General features: G+C 40.2%; 1 protein-coding gene across 5 annotated transcripts in view; it reads left to right on the top strand.

The window, feature by feature from the left end:
• TENM1 (teneurin transmembrane protein 1) overlaps positions 1-17,298 on the top strand; it is a 313,366-nt gene that overhangs the window by 265,461 nt on the left and 30,607 nt on the right. The window lies entirely within an intron of this gene.

Genomic DNA, 17,298 nt, shown 5'->3' with positions numbered 1-17,298 from the left:
GTTCTTATCAAATATCACAGGTCAAATGAAGGGATATAATGCTGCTGTTGTAGAAGCTCTCAGAGATTTTATTACTAGAATCAGAACAGGAGAAGTGTCTGTGTTCCATTTCACATGTTATCGAATCACAGCATTCTTACGGCTGGAGGGGCCCTCTGGAGATTGCCCAATCCAATCCCCCTGCCAAGGCAGGGTCACCTGGGGCAGGTGACGCAGGAATGCACCCAGAGGGTTTGGATGTCTCCAGAGGTGGAGACTCCATGACCTCCCTGGGCAGCTGTTCCAGTGTTCTTCCTCATGTTGAAATGAAACTTCTTTTGATCTTGTGTGTTTAGTGTTTCAGTTGACCCTCTGTGTTTGCAAATGCAGGGAGGAGAACCTCAGCCTGCCTGTTCCCAGTTCTAAGACAGACAGGCCTTTGTACTCTCTCAGGTCCAGTTAATTTGTAATTATGCCATATAAAGTGGAACAGGGTCAGCTGGCTTAGTTGTGCTAAACCCAAACTTAAATTAGCCTGGCAATTGTTTTAAGATTATAGAGCTTCTGGGTACCTTGTCTCTTGCTCTGGCCCCTTGCCTTGAGGCCAGTCGTGCAGGTGCTGAGCAGCAGCTGACAGCCAGCAGCATTCCCACTCCACTGCTGCCCACCAGCTGGCAGGAGCGGTGCTTCATGGAACCCACAGCTGCCTGGAGCACATTCACTTGCTTCTTGGACACATCTAGCAACTGCCTGGGGCACCCATAGCCAGATTAGGTATCTCTGAGGTCATGGAAGGGTGCCAGGTGCAGCGTCTGCTCCCTGCCTTCTCCTTCTGGATCTGCGCTCTCAGGCTGTAGAAATAATTGCTTTATTTGCCTAATGTAATATGTGCTGTGTATTTGTGTTCAAATTTTTGCTGATTTTTCTCAGTAAGAAAATGTCTCACTAAATCTCAAATGGGGAGTTTTAATAGTTTTCATTTCCTTTTGAAAAATGCGACTACCCGTTCGCAAATAAGTATCAGCAGGGGGTCTGACAAATTTAGAAATAAAATTATTTATTTATTAAATTAAAACTAAATTTGAAAAGTGAACATTTTGGGCTGAAATCAAATGTGCTAAATTTGTAAAGTAGATTTAAATAGCCCTAAAATCTTAGTTCTTCATAGGTTAGCTACTTGCCAGAAACAAGTTTCCTTTACCTCACCCTACAACATAATTTCAATGCCATGGAGGAAGGGCTTCTGCAAAGTCATAGGTAAGAAAGATGTCACAGAGCAAATCGTTCTTCATACATGTGGGGTATGGTCTCCTATTCATAGAAGCAGGAATAAGCACTTCTTTTTTCCATGAACACTTCAGGTGTTTCCATACTGCAGCATCTACAGGAAAATATGGCTGCACTTTTCTTAATTTTTTTCAATTTTGTCAGTGTTCTGTGAAACTAAGACTTGGTCTTACCCATAAATTGAGATAGTCTTCAATTAAATTCTGAATGCATGACAGTAAATATTCTAAAAAACATAATAAATTACAGCATATAAACATGTCCCTAAAAAGTCGACAGTCTCATTTTCTAAGGGTAGCAATACTATATAATCTTCTGTATATTTTTCACTGGTAAGTGAAGTCTCAATGTGGACACTATGCAACCTAAAGCCTTTGGAAGCATTTCTTGTTTGGAGGATTTGTTTTGAGGGGGTTTAAGTAAACCCCTTTATTGAAATATTTCACAAAGTCCACACCTTTTGAGGTATTTCACATACACAGTAAATCGTAGGCATGAAATAAATACCAAGAATACATGTTCTGAAAAGTATCAAATTTTCTCAGTCATCTTCTTCCAGAATTTTTGCTGATAACCAGAAAAGCCTATGAAATAATCACGTCCCCTTGAAGTCAAGCATGTTAATCTGGAATTATAACAATGAAAATAATGGAAAGATATTTTCACATAGAAACAAGGGTATATCCTTGCAAGACTACTGAGTTTATTCCAGAATGGCATAAACATGAATGAAAAATGAATTTGGCCCATCTCCACTTAAATTAGTTTTTGGCTAAGTTACAAATGGCATTTAAATCAAGAGAATGTGGGTTGCTCACAAATTGTATATTTAAAGAGACTTATGAAATAGGTTAATAAAATCATTTCTCAAAGCTAAATTTGTTCTGACAGTAAAATCAACAACTTGCCCAAAATCAGTATTTCTTAATTAACTGAAGTATAAAAATGTACTCTTGGAATAAATATGTGGAGTAACTGTCCATTGCAAACACCACAATAAATGACAAGCTTTGACTTTAGGACATTCACTTTAATAAATTAGTTGATTATGAAAGGGTTTAATCATTTGTTCCAATATCAGTTTTCATGGTATTATTCTTGGTAATTGTTACATGTTTATTATTTACCGCCTTCCCCTTCTTAAGCATAATATTCTGCACTCATAATCAGGGGAGGAAAGGACAGATGGGGCTGAAAAGATTATATGTTGTGGCAAATAAACAAACATGCTCTGACTAATTACTTTGATCTCATACTTTACTGGGGGAATTTTAATCTGAATTTAGAAGGAAAGGGATACTCAGTTAAAGTGTTAATATGGTACACCAGCATTCTCAGTACTGTTTCAGCCTGTTCAGAACTTGGATAACTTTTCTTCTCTGCACAGATCACTTCAGTGTTCCTCAATTAGTTAATAGATAGAGCAAATCTAAAGAAAATGGCTCTTCAGAGCTATGCATGTGAAAATCTGTGTGTATGTGCTCAACACTTGCTATTGATGCCAGGACCTCAGCAGACACCTACGTGGTCATGAGCCACAATAGGAGTGCCAAGGGAAAGGACTGGAGTTGGAGAGAGAAAAAAAAGAGATGGGATCATCATTCTGTTTCACTGCCTGGTGGCTTTGGGCCGGATCCTCCTCTAGACCAGAGACCTCTCTACATTGCTTTTTATCTCACATGTACACACTCTCTTTGTGTTTGCACATCCCTAAGGTGCACTGACATTTTTTTAGTTTTGTATTGGTAGTAGATGAGAGCACATTTTGTGGGTTTATGTCTGTCTGTCTGCCTGTCAGTATTCTCCTCACAGTAAATTAAAAGCTTGGGCCAATTTCAAACAAATTTGTAGAGAAACACCTGCCTTCAGCAATTAAATTCCTACATGTTCCATAAAAAATATTAATCCAGTTGGAGAACAGAAATCTAAAGTCCCCTTTCAAAAGGAAATATTGCAGCATAAGCTTTCTTTTATTAAACTCCAGAGATTCTACTCAGGATGTAATAAATGCCCCATTCACAGGAAAACTTCATTTTGCTCTTGGATCTTATTAAACTCTGAAGTCAGTCAGCCGTGCGACAGAAGTCCTTAGGAAACCAGACTTCATCAGATCCAGTGTTCTTGCAAGTTATATTGACGTTGTGGGAGTTTTTGTGTGAAAGTAAAAACACTACAGCTCATCTTGAGTGATAAGCTTTGCTGTTCTGCTTCCATTGCTACAGTGAAAGCTGAGGAGAGAATTAGCAGATATTTCTACCATCTTGCAATTTCATCCTGTATCTTTCCTCCCATGAGAAATATGTGGGCTGAATTTCCACTGCTCCAAACCACAAGTCATTTATATCTGTGTGAGTGGCTGCAGGTATTATTTGGGAGCTGTTTAAACCAATCTCGAGCACAGTCACTGCAAATACAGAGACCAAACATTTGCAAGTCAACAGAAAATGAATCCCAAGAGCTTTTTCTTCGCCTGTAACCATGGCCTTGTTCTTGTACTTATGTCAGTCCCACTAGGCATGAGTCTGTGCCAGAGCAGTAGCTCTGACCTGATTGATGGTGTTAATAACTGTCACTGCTGTGTTCCGAAATGAAAGGTCTGGTTTGAAGACTTTTTCTTGACATTTGCACTTCATCAGCCTTTGTTCAGCAGTTCTCCATGTGAGGGAACCATCTATATTGTGTTGCCTCACATAAACTTCAGTGACACTGCAAAATGTTTTGCTCCCTTATAAAATTGTGACAGTGTTACTTATGTAGGCAATTTTCTTGCACAGGTCAAATTAAAAGGCAGATTCCTAGATCAGGGTTTTAAGACCATGCATGGCAGGAATGTTGTGTCCTGGACAGCCTGCTTTGAATGATGGAAAAGAGGGGAGAGGATAATAAGTAATGCTGTTAATGACCTACTTGAAATAGTGATGTGAAGGACAGACTGCTTGGAAGCAGAAGTGAAGATGAGCAGAATTGCTTGAAAATGTATTCTATATCTCCAAAATGCAAACACTGATATTGCTCCCACAGTCACAACTGCTGCAGGCACTCCCCAGCAGCATCTGCACAGGCACAATATGCTTCAGTGGCATTATGGAAGCCTTTTGAGCAGAACAAAAAGCTCCCAGGACATGGTGACCTCACTTGAAAGCAGCAATGAGGGTCTGCTCATCGGAGCAAGCACAGCCTGAACAGAACTTTCACTGGGTACATTTGGAGGAAGGAAAGAAAAACGTGAAAAGCAAAAACATGATCTGATGACCGGGTGAGAACAGGGGCAGCGAGCTGCCAGCACAAAACCAAATTGATTCTAGGCTGAAGTACTTTTAAGACAGGTTGAGAGTAGAATATTGCAGAGCAACTGCAAGATTACATGGGGCTGATTAATTAATTAGTATTGTAGGTCAGAACACACACTATTCTTTTAGATGTTTCTCTACGTACCTGACATTATGAACTGCATTCTTGTAAAAGCAGAAAGAAAAGGCATATTTTAACACTAGGTGTACAATATTCTAATTGTGCCATCAGAAAGGGATAACTTTGTTTTCACTGTAGCAAAGTATTGCAGAACTACTCCTGCTCTTTCCTTTCAGTTCTCTACCTGTCTTTTGATACATTCTTCTAGCTGTGAGCAGTTAATGCAGCATAAATATTCCAAATTTCTGAACAAAAGCACACAAAGCAGAAGTAACAATTTATAGACCCTTTTATTTTATCTGTGGTCTTCCTTTATAGAAGACTTCCAGAGCTTTTTTCTTTTTAGAAAATAATTTATTTTTTTTTCTGGGTTTTGCTGGATGAAGGAGCCCACAAAAGCTGTTATTTTTTTTTCCAAAACAGTCATCTTGTTCTCTGGTTCTTTTTTCTCTACTGCTTAATTTCATGTTCTTTCTTCTCTGGCTTTGCTGGAGTACCAGAAAAGATAACTAGAGTGGAAGTCGTGGCCCCAGAAAAGTCAGCAACTGTTTTGCCACTGACTTCAGTGGAACCAGGACTTTGCCAAGCTTAATTGAAAGGGTAGTGAGAGGCAAGTGTGTAGCAAGGAGCAGCTGTATCTCACAACAAGGTATGTGCTTCTGAGAAATGGACCAGAACAGGTCTTCACTGAGGCATTTTCAAACCTTTAAAAAAATGAGGCATCCTTCCAATTAATTGTTATTCTTTGGAAACCATAAGTCTGTACAAAATCATTCCAGCCATAATAGCATATTCAGGAGCAAGCAGTCATTAGCATCCATACTTCGAAGCAAAACCAAGCCAAAAGTCTTTTTTGAAAAGGATCTTCAGGTATAAGGGCAAATAATCTTTTCCCAGGGGTACAGGATCAGCTAATCTTCAATAGAAGCTGAGAGAAAAGAGGCTCATAGGATTAGGACCTCAGGTGAAAAAAAGTCTGAGAGCTCATAAATCAAACTTGCAGGTGTATAATGTGATTTTTTTGAATACCAAGCAGAAAGCAGGCTGGTTTCATCAGAACTAATTTATATTCCAATCAAATTCTTCTATCACTGAATTTGAAATATTAGTCATAGACGCGAGATAGCATCCGATGAAGTCACACTGCAAATTCTCCTTTAAAGCCCAAGTATTCTGTTTGTATTGGGCACCTGCAAAAAAGCAATTTATTTCAATTATCTGCCATAAATAATCCATTACAACTGAGTAAAACACTACGTACGTTTTAATGAACTTCCATCGATTGCATCCTTTCCTTTGATTGTTGAGGCAGTTTTAGACACTTGATGGGGAAGTGAAGGAGACCTCTGCTCATGACTTCCCTCTTACTTCCTTCTACACAGAGACAGGTTTTAATTATTTTTTCAAAAATTTGTTTCTAATAAGTAACTGCAAGAAGGAAGAATCTTATGTAAAAATTGGATGGCTGGGGAGAAGGGAGCAGCTCAGCCCTGAGTCCCTGAGTGCTTTCAGATGCATCCTTCCAGCCAGAGCCTCCACACTCACCAAACGCTGCCTGCACACGCACAAAGCCCTTGCACATAACAACCCACCAATTCCAACTCATCCAAGCTGCCTGGCCACCCCCAGACTTTCTCTAGCTCACCCACCACCTGTGGCACACTGCCCAGCTCCACAAACTCCTGACCCTCTCATAGCCATCTGCGGAATGGGTTCCCAGATGAGAAGCCTCTCTTATTTTGGGCTCTCCAAAAAAAAAGGCATTCCATGCCTTTCTAGATTTAGAACTCAGCTGCTGAAAATAAAAAACTATTTATTGTTCTGAATAGGAACCTATTGCAAAACTTATTTCAACAAACTTCTCTCAATGTTCCACCTTTTATTCCATATGTGCAAGTAGCCTTTGATTATCTCTCTTATCTAAATATGGTTTCAGTACGAAGGAGTCAAGTAGATCAGTTATTTTTGGCAGAGGCAATTTTGTATTGCACTGTGGAAAATGTTCAGTTCAGCTTTGCCAGACTGGTGGGAGTCTGCAATGTGTTGAGATATATTGGTTACTACATCTGTCTTTTCTCATCAGTTGCAGAGACATAATGGACAAAATGTAAGCATGAAGGAGATATTGATACCTAATCTATTATCTATATTTGCATATACAACTGAGTGTGCATACAGCTGTATGTGGTTTCTCCATACACTGCAGAGCTACCATAAGTAATCAGATAGTGAAAGCTGGTCCCTGATATCCTGGTCTCCAAGCCCAAGGTCGTTCTGCTGAGAAGAGAATGTGGGTGTTGAAGGGAACATGCAGAGCCAAGCCGAGCAGGCAATGTCCCTCCTTTTGTTTTAATCCAGTGGTTCATCCACATCCACCTGCAAGGTTTGCCTGTGATTTAAGAAACAGCTATTGTCCTGGTTTAGGGCAAATTTGGGAAAGGACCTCCAAATGGGGTCCCCTCAGAAAGCAAATCCAAGCAGCCCCTCCCCCTCAACAAATCCAAGGAAAGGAGATTTCCTTGGAGAGAAGTGGAAAAAAACTGTTTATTTAACAGAAATTTAATAATATTAAACAATAAAACATCTCACTGTTCAATGAAGTGGCAAATCCAGGAAAAAGTCATTTTCATGTGATTCAGCTCAGTCTGCTCAGGTTCTTATCAGTCCTTCTGGTGCTGGAAAGTGCCGAGGCCCAGGCCCTGGTGTGCCACAGGCGTGAGCACCTGGGGTTTGGCTGGGTGTTTTCAGTCCAGAGCAGGTTTGAACAGATCCAAGGAAAAAATAAAAGAAAAACAAAAAAAAAAAGGTCCAGGGAACTCCTCTACCTCAGCTAGCTAAAAACTAACTAAAAGCAAAGGAGAGGTCTGTCCCACTGTCTGTCGGTGCTGCAGACAGCACAGCCCAGGAGCAGGATGCAGGGCAGTGAGTGCTCTTTCTCAACACAAACTGCAGCTTCTTCTTCCCCTGCTTCACTCTCAGAGCCAGTCTTAAAAGTGCAGAACTTAATATGTAACATAAGCCAGGTGACTGGGGATACAAGCATCATAAAGTCACCCCAGGACAGATATTTTGATGGAGGTAGTTCCTACTTAAGCCATGTTTTTCAAAATTTTCAGGGCTGGAACTGTGTACATGTTGCTTTCCTCCTCTCCCCAAGCAGCCCTTCACATATTTATGGGCTAAAGGACCTCCCACAGATGTAACCAGTTTTTTGTGTTATGAAGTGAATAACAATAATAACTGAGCTCTGTGTGGAGCTGTCCTTACTGCCTCTGTTTCAAACTTTTCAGATTGTGCACTGTATTCTGGTTTGGCCATTTGGAAATGTTGCACAGCTGGTTTTTAGGGAGAGGGCCAGGAGAGTGACAACCAAATGGGTTGTCACAAGTCTGGAGTTTGAGAGCAGGGCAGGTTTGAGGGCAGCAGACACCAGAGGTGGTCTGTCCTGCAGAGATGTCACACACTGCAGGGATAGAAATTCTTGCTTTGGCTTGGTCAGAGTAGGTATTGTGGCAGGAGCTGCGGCCTGGGCAGTGACAGCTAAGAATGCCTGATTTCGCCTCTCCATAATACCATGTTTGCTGCAGCGTCTTTTCTACCAGTGGCTGTGCCAAGGGAAAAAATAATGAAAAGACACTGTGTCAGTGGAGGAAAAAAATACAGATATCAGGACAGAAAAGGGTTCTACCCATTTATTGTATGACACACAGAGGGTGTGCTTAAAGTTGTGCATTATGGGCTTCAGGTCACGGAGAGCTGCAAACAGAATGATAGAGAGCACCATTTTATACAGTATGTTACTCTGACAATAACACATTTACAAACAAATTAGTTAAAATGTCTGAAGGACATTCAGCTTTTACAAACTGGGCCTCATCTCCTGCTGATAGCTTCCTTTGGGATGAGTACAGCCTGCAAAATGATACATTGCCTTAGAGAATAAATTTATGAAGTTTAGTAATGTAGGTCACATTGCAGGAAATCATAAAAGTCTGAACATCACTCAATAGCCATTCAGTCAACTGCTCAAAGCAAAATGGGAAACTGAACAGTGTGTAGTTGTCTCTGGTGAGAACCAGGAAAAGTCATGATATGATGAAAACCCTTTAGGTCCTCCATCCATATGTATTTTTTATTTCTTTTTTCTTGCCAATTCAGAATTAAAATTCTTTGTCCATATCAACAGTGACAATAAAACCAATGTGATTTTTGCTATTGCTATCATGAGCTATAAGTCTGTTGAAGTGTTCATGAAAGGTGTGCCAAAAATTTAAAGAACCAGAAGAGTTCAATTGGTTGAAATTTGTATAAGTAGTATAGTCCTAAGGAACTAATTTCATTGTGAAATTATTTTGTATGCTTTCAGACAGCCAAAAAGATTCATGCTATTTGCTTAATTTTTTTTTTTTTGTATTTGGTTTGAAGGAATAAGAAAGAGATTTTAAAAGGACATTTCTGGACCTAGTACTTGCTAGGGGTTTCTTTAGCTTTCTGGGTCTAGAAGCTGCTAGAAGCCTGAGATTCAGGTTTTAGGACCTCACTAGAGATGTCAAGGGTCGTTCTGAAGTCATCTAGGACTTTTTAAGGTATGGGGTCATTCTAGACCTACAGCTTATGGACCAGGGGAATCCATGGCTTCTGGAGCATGGCTAGAGAGCCACTGGATCTTTTTCCTGGGATAGTTTGGAAGCCTTTTAGAGATTTTTCTTAGAGTCTGCTTAGGATTTCTGTGGATCCCTTTGAGCCATTCTAGGCCTGAAGCCATTCCATGCCTTTCTAGATTTAGAACTCAGCTGCTGAAAATGAAAAACTATTTATTGATCTGAATAGGAACCTATTGCAAAACTTATTTCAGGTGCATTTTTAAAATCTCTTTCCTAGAGTCTTTTTGGAAGGCAAGGAAAGAGGACGCCTCACCTTCTACATCCAAGTTTATCCATCACAGGCTTGAGATCTGTTACTGAGTCAAATAGCAATTATTGAATTTTGCTTAAAAAAAACTTTAGTTCTAAACGTTATCCTTGTAAGTTGTTCTGGCACGGTCTGACAATGCATATCCAAATATGCATCACAGCAGTAACCAAAGCTCTGAACTGACAGAAATTTAAAGCAGAGTGCCTGCTTACAGTCTCAGACTAGAATCAAACGTTCTCCACTACACTTTCTTGTATTTAATCAACATAAATGCTTACACAGAAGAGTAGCTGCACAGAATGCTGTTGTCTTGTTTGTTCTGCAAAATGCAAGGTGCCTAATTTTTTTCTGTTAGCTGTTTGAAGTCTTACAGCAGTATGTGTTTGCTTTCCATTCAGCACCACAGCTAGTTTGTTTGCATTCGTCTTCCTCTGTTGAAAGAGCTATTGTGCAAATACTTGTGAAAGATTAGTTGCAGAAAATTATCTTGTGATAACAATTGGTCTTGGTGCTAATTTCTGTAAGTAAGAACTCAAATTACTTCTGTTGCTTTTTCTGCCTACCATTTTTATAATAAGGAAAAAAAATGTATAATTTAAAGATAATCATGAAACTTTTCTGTAGCTGTTTTGCTTTAACTTTCTGCTGCAATTCAAGTAAAGAATTAGTTCACTCATAACATGGATTTTAAAAAGCTATTACTACTGAATTGCATAACATAGTAAGGATTTGCCATAGAAGATGCCCTGTCATAAGCATGAATTGCAGGATAGCTATTTTTCCCATCCTGTTTTCTTTCCCTTGCAGAAGTTGTATTTGCGAGTTTAACTCTTAAGGGAAAGCTTAAACCACAGAAGTGAATTTGTATTTTTTTGTGAAAGCTGTGGAGTTGGCATTTGTTCTGATCCTTGTATGAATGTTTCACAGCCCTGATCTGGCTGAGGAGCAGTTTTGGCATCCACATCTCAACTGGAAACCCCCTAGCAGCAGCTCCTCATCCTTTGTGTCCCCCTGTCGCACTTTCTGCCCATCCCTGGAGTTAGAGGAACTCTGCCCTGAGGAGCAGAGCTGTTGTCAGAGGTCAAGATCCTGCAGAAACAGGCAGTTTCCTGGGCAAAAATCTGCAGGAAGTTTTCATTTCAATAATTTAATTTAAATTTTCGTTTTGAGCTTGACTCAGAATTCAGGGAAGAGTGAGTATTTGGGTGATAGATATATTCACAGTGGCTGGTGTTGCTGAAAGGCAGGGGGGTTGCCTTTTTCAGTTTTGGAAATTTCATTTTATGTATCCTTTCATCCTCTTAGTTTTCAGGCCAGATGATTCAGGCTTTTATGAACCTCAGCAGTTATTGGAAACAAAAGACACAATAGCATGCTAGCTCCAGCCCCTCACTGTTCTCAAACAGCTCTTAATTACTGTCTCAATTAAAGCTTTTCCAGATACTCCTTTCACCTTATCTGCATTGGCAGCACACTGGCTTTCTGTATCCAGAATTTCTGAGCCCAAAACAGAGAGATGCAGCCAAAACTCAAGATTTATGCAACCCCACTTTTGGGCCATCTTGTCTGACAAGCCCCAGGACCTGGAACTGTGAGTTACAAAGTGAGGCAGAACGGAGCCAGTCCTGTTATTAGCTAGATTTCCACCTGGTCCCATTCCCTCCTTTTGGCTGTGCAAATTACCTGCAGCAGCATGTTTGGAGGACATCTATTCCCACTCCAGCACTGGAGATATGTTTGGGTTAGATTCAAATTCATGGTCTATTTTGAGATACTGTAATTGAAGAGTCCAAGATTCCTCCTCTCAGAGGTACCAGTCTGTTCTAAATACTTTATAAATTCCTTCTGGGCACTTAACAAAGTGTTTCTTTCATAGCCTGCGTAAACCACGGGTACCATGTTTAAACAGACTTAAATGGCTTAGCAATCTAAGTCCCATTGATTTTCATAGTTAGTGTGCTTATGTGACGCTGGATAATATTCTCTCTATTGTTAAATAAAGACCATTTGAAAACCGTCCCCATAGAAATCAACTTTTCCTGTCGATTTACTAGACCCCAGATACAGTCTTTGAAGTTGTGAAGCAGTAAAAAATAACAAGAAATTATGGTTTCATAATTTCTTTTTATTTTTTATTGCTTCACAACTTCAGAAGAAGAGAGCTGGGAAATGAGAGCACAGCAAGTCTTGTGGCAAGTGAAGCAAAGACAAGCAGTGAAAACTGTTAAAGCAGTGCCTTTCCTTCCTATTCCTGCAGCAGGTCCCTCATCAGCTGGAAATAATTGACAGCAAAAGCAGGTTGTCAGGGAGACTCTCTAAGCCAAGATCCTGGAGAACTGGTGGCCTCAGACCTCTGAGTCTGTAATGTGCCCCAGCTGCTTTCCCAGCCCAGGGTAGAAAACAGCAGCCATTAAGTTGTAAAACTCATTTATTTGGGTTTTTCACTGGGGACCAGTGAGTGCAGAGAGCAACATTTGTGAAGTCTAGGCCAGGGACTGCTACAGCTGAACTGTAAAATTCTGAATTTTACACTATGAAGCGTCAAAAGCAGGAGACACAAAGGCTCCTCCAGAATGGGTTGAGGCTGTAATCCCACCATAGGGAAGGGTTCCCCAGTGTCAAACCACAGGACCTGAATTGTGTTGCCATGTGCCATTAAAAAAGGAGCAAAGCTGACATGAGGAGCTGACAGTGTCAGTGCCAACAAAAGGAAGAGCCCAGAGTGAGAGCAAACTGACAGAAAATGATGAAAAAATATACGTGATTGTCAACGGGAAAAAAATAGAGAGAAATATATTTAGTGAGACATCCTGTGAAGAGTTCAGGGAAGCAGAACCAGTCTCCTTCAGCCTTGTGAACTACTGGCTCACTCCTAATGGCCTACCTGTGTGACTCCTTCCTTGGAGCCACTTCTTTTCTAGGAGGAAGGAGAAAGAAGGGTTTAGGCAGGAAGAGAGAAAAATGCTATTTAGAATAAATAGTGAATAAAAGGGTTTGGCCTGGAAACAACATCTGGAGTACAAATAGAACCCATGGGAATGGCTTAAGTCTGTGTCAGGGGAGATTTAGGTTGGATATTAGGAAAAGGTTCTTCCCCCAGAGGGTAGTTGGGCACCAGAACAGGGAAGTGTTCATAGCACCAAGTCTGACAGAGTTCAAGGAGCATTTGGATAATGTCCTCAGGCACATGGTGTGATTTTTGGGGTTGTGCTATGCAAGGTAAGGAGTTGGACTTGATAAATGTGGGTCCTGCTCTCCCAGTATATTCTGTGACTCTTAGGATAAATAAAAAGATTAAAAAATGGAAGTTAGCAGAAAAAGAGAAATACAGAAGAGGCCATGAGCAGGTCTTCAAGTGCATATCCTAGAGCTGAAGAAAGGCAGAGGCAGCATAAACAGAAGTGCTTGAAGCTGAGCAGCACAGATAGGAAGTAATCCATCAGTCAGGACTATCAGAAAAAATTTGGCATGAATTTTATGCTGCTACATGAAATTGAATCAAAATAAACAAGCAATGCATGGCAAGAAATCAAAGCAATGGTGAAGTCTTTCTAGGGATTTATGCAGCTTCTTTTAATCCATGATAAATGAAACTTATCCCAGTAAAATTTACCCCCACAACCAAACAGTTAAGCTCTTGAAACTGGTATTTGCAGACAAGAATAAATTTTTCGCTCTTTACTTGTCTTAGTTTGATATGAACAGTATAAATTGTTTGATATGATTTGTTTAAAACAGTACCAAAAATGGCTCAGCCATCAAATGTCAAGCAAAATGTGCAGAAAGTTTTATCCATATGTTCAAAACCAAAAGTGAAGCAGTGTTCTTCACAAACTAACCCATGGATATGTGTACCTCCTCAGGCACGTATGGTTAAGTGTATGTGTGGATTCTCCTAGCAGTGCCATTGGGCAAAAAAACTCACACTACTAATTTATTTGTCAAGCTTTGCTGTGGGAAAATTGAGTGGGTTTGTGTGGCAAGGTTTGTGTTAGCAGAGGGATGCAGGGATGGCTTCTGTAAGAAGCCCCCATGTCCAGTGGATCCAAGGCCACCTGGCACCAAGACGGACCCAATGCTGGCCAAGGCATTAGCAGCAGTGGTGACACCTCAGAGATAATGTGTCTAAGAAGGAGAAAAAAATCTCCTCAAGAGAGAGGAGTGAGAATATGTGAGAGGAACAGCTTTGCAGACAGCCAGGTCAATGAGGATGGAGGAGGAGATGCTCTAGGTGCTGGAGCAGAGATTCCTTTGTAGCCTGTGTTGCAGCCCATGGTGAGATCTCACAATGAAAATTAATTTAAACTAAAGCCACCTTAGTGCACTTTGTGTTTTCCAGAACACTTGACATGAAAAAATGTATTAGAAAGCCAGACCAGTGGGTGTTAATTTTTCACTTCTCAAACCAGAGATGGATTATTAGATATAGCTGGAGTCTTTATGTTGACAGTTAAATGTTGAATTCCCAGAAAAGCTGACATATTAATACTTATATGCAAAAAGTATCATTGCTCAAGGGTTCACTTGTTTTGTCAGTGATTTCCATTGTATATACTCAGTCTCCCATGAACCAAACCAGAATTGTCACCTGAAAATTTCAGTCTGTGAAGAGTAAACAAACCCTGGCTGGTTGTTTATCATGGGATAATCAGCAATGCCATTTCTGGTCAATGCTCAAAAAAAAAAAATCCCCATTGAATATAAGAAAAAATGCTTGGAATTGGCCCAATTTAGACTTACAAAAACACATACATATTTGGAAAAGGACTTTTTTACACAGACTTCTGAAGCACTGCTTCAAATTTAAAGATATATTAACTGATTTAATATTATAATCTTAACTGAGGTTTTGTCTTGAAAAATTTTGTAGTAGACACAGTGGTGTCCGATGAAAATCGAGGTGCTTCTCTAAATATGTTTATTGCCTTTGAATGAAGCACAACTGATGGTTTGGTCACAGAACTGCCAGAGGGCAGCTTGGTTTAACAAGAAGTAAACAACCAGTGACTTTTCAAGGTAACAGTGAACCTGAGGGTGCAGTTACACTTCAGCTTAAACTGATTTAGGTGATTAGTTTTTTGCCAGCAAAGTGTCCTGAACCTGCTCTCTGTAGGAACACATAAGCTGGCCTTGCCAGTGGGGACTGCACTGGGAGAAGGGATGGAGTGGGACAGTAGCAGTCGCGTCTTACACCAGTTTAAGATGTCATGAAGGCTAATCCTGACAAGAACAGTGCAGATTATTTCTAAATCTGTAAAATTCTTGTTCAGATTAGGAAAGTTCAGTGATTTGTGTTATTGTGTATGTTTGATTTTACCATTATCTATTTACCTATTTCACCATTTTTTCCCCTCCAAGTTCACCAGCATAAGCTTGTAGTGTGCAGCAGTTGGTTTTTATGCTGCAGCCTCCAGACAGGTGTATCCTACCTTTAATATTTCAGATGAAATTTAACCACGGATAAACCATCCATGACTGCTTTAAACCACAGAAGGGAACCTGTAGGAATGACCTTCAGTTAGCTTTGCAGAGCAGAGAGCTGGGTAGCAGTTCTGGTGTAGGAACAAAAATTGTTGGGATGTTTCCAACTAAAATTTTATTTATTTTTACCTCACTGCAGCTAATTTTACAGATATGAGCAGTATGAAAGCAAATATGCTTGCAGTTAACAGCTGTTAAGCTTTAGGCACATTGCTTCAAGTGAAATGTGCAGCTGCATAAGAGTTTCTTCTATCTCAGTAAACCAAATCAGCCTCAAATAAACCAGAGAAAAAGTTGTTTAGGCCAAAACTAGTCCCTGTTTATCTGCAGAACACCAGACATACCTTCACAGTGGGAGAAATTCACATTATTTTCTGGGCAAAGGCAGTGTAGCTGATCCATAGGAGAAAACCAGCTATCAAAACATGGCAGGTACTAGGCAAGGTCATTATGGTAAAATAGATGGTTTTGTCCCAGATTTGTAATTGTGAATAACCTAGTTACAGTTAATCAAAGATTATTTTTACAGCAGTGCCATCTGTGGAGGCCCTTAAAGTTGAAGGTCTCTATTGCCATTAAAATTAATCCATCTACTTTGGTAGAAAAAACAATTATTCTGCATTAAAAGGTGCATTGCAAATACTTTTTTTTCCAAGCTTCCTGGAGAAAGCCATGTTGAGATTTTTCAGTTAAGTGAAGAGTTTTATTTGGTGTCCCAGTGAACTCTCAGTTGAAGCAAGAGCTAAGAGTGGTGTGCAAACCAGCCTCAGAGCAGTGGGTGGAACCCAGGCAGTCACACGTGTACAGAAATTAGCACTGTTATGAGAGGAATCTGTTTCCAACTGCCTCATCACATTCAGCATCATTTGGAAGGACTCAACCACCTGGTTCAGAAGAAATCTTGAGCCCAACAGCATTACTCTTGATGCCAGTTATGATGCTGTCTGGTCAAAAGGACTGGGCACAAGGAGGATTTGGATTGCTCTGTGAACCTTCGTAATTGTGTGGTAACCATGCAGGATGAGACACGGCAGCTGCAGTGCCCTCACATAATTAAAACATCAGATACCAAACCAACAGTGCACTTCTGGAAATGAGATTATTCAAGAAATACTGCTGCTTGAGAAAGAGAGAGACTTGGCCTCCAGCCTGACTGCCAAGCTGACCCCAGGCAAGCAGGTGGCTAGTGATGGCCACACACTCCACCATATGGTATTCCTCAGTGCTGAGCATTGTGTTAGCATCAGCAGTCTCTACACTCATAGTGCTTTTAATTAGCATAGTGGAAAAATGAGCAAAAACAGCATCAAAATTAGTAAGTGAAATAGCAAAAGCTTCTGTGACATATAAAGCATATAAAACATTTACATTTTAGGCTGGTAATTATTGTCTTCTGATGATTGAAATATTTAAACCAGAAAAATTCCACTCAGATAAACGCAGCCATCTCTTCATGAAGGATAACAAGTAAAGCATCCTGAGACAGACAAAAATGTGATTTCTCACAGTCTCAGGGGCTCAGTTGTTTTCTGACCTTTCCAGAGACAACCTGGAGTCCAAATCCTCCACTGGCCATGCTCTGGGGAGAGGGACCAGCCTGCTCTGTTGTTTTGTTGTTTCCCAGTTCAGCAATCTTGCGCTGCCTTTCTCGGCAGAAGGAGTTTGAAGCCCTGGCCAGCACATGCTGTAATCAGCAGCCTGTGTGTACTGGTTGCCTTTTGGGTTGACAGGCAGCCCCACTTTTAATTTGAAGCATGTTTGATTCCTCTGGATCACAGTGCAAAAGGTATCAGATGAGTGAGGTCATCTTCCAGCTTGGTTTGATACTTCCTTTGGTTGTCATTCTCACCTGCATGGAGAAAGGCAAGAAGTTACCCTTAAGTATGATGAATTTACTTAATCCATGACTGAAATAATGAATTCACAAAGCAAAATCATTATAAATAATTATGCTTGGCTACATTATCATACAAAGTATGATATATTGGTGTATTATTTTGTTACAAAATATTAAGCTTATATTTCTTGTGGCATATAAGTCTTATTAACATTTCTTGCTTAGTAAATAAATAGTGGAAATGTGTCCTACCCTTCCAGTATGTCATTTTCCTTTTGTGCTAACAGGCAATTAAAGTGTTATGACATTGACAACCTCTCACTGTTTTCCACTCTGCCAGCATTGACTGCAACCTTGGAACAATAACATTCAGACCTAGAAAATTTTCT

This window comes from Parus major, chromosome 4A (genome assembly GCF_001522545.3).
Source record: "Parus major isolate Abel chromosome 4A, Parus_major1.1, whole genome shotgun sequence".
Classification (NCBI taxonomy): domain Eukaryota; kingdom Metazoa; phylum Chordata; class Aves; order Passeriformes; family Paridae; genus Parus; species Parus major.
The sequence above is the reverse complement of the archived record's forward strand: the minus strand, read 5'-3'. Positions and strand labels throughout refer to the sequence as shown.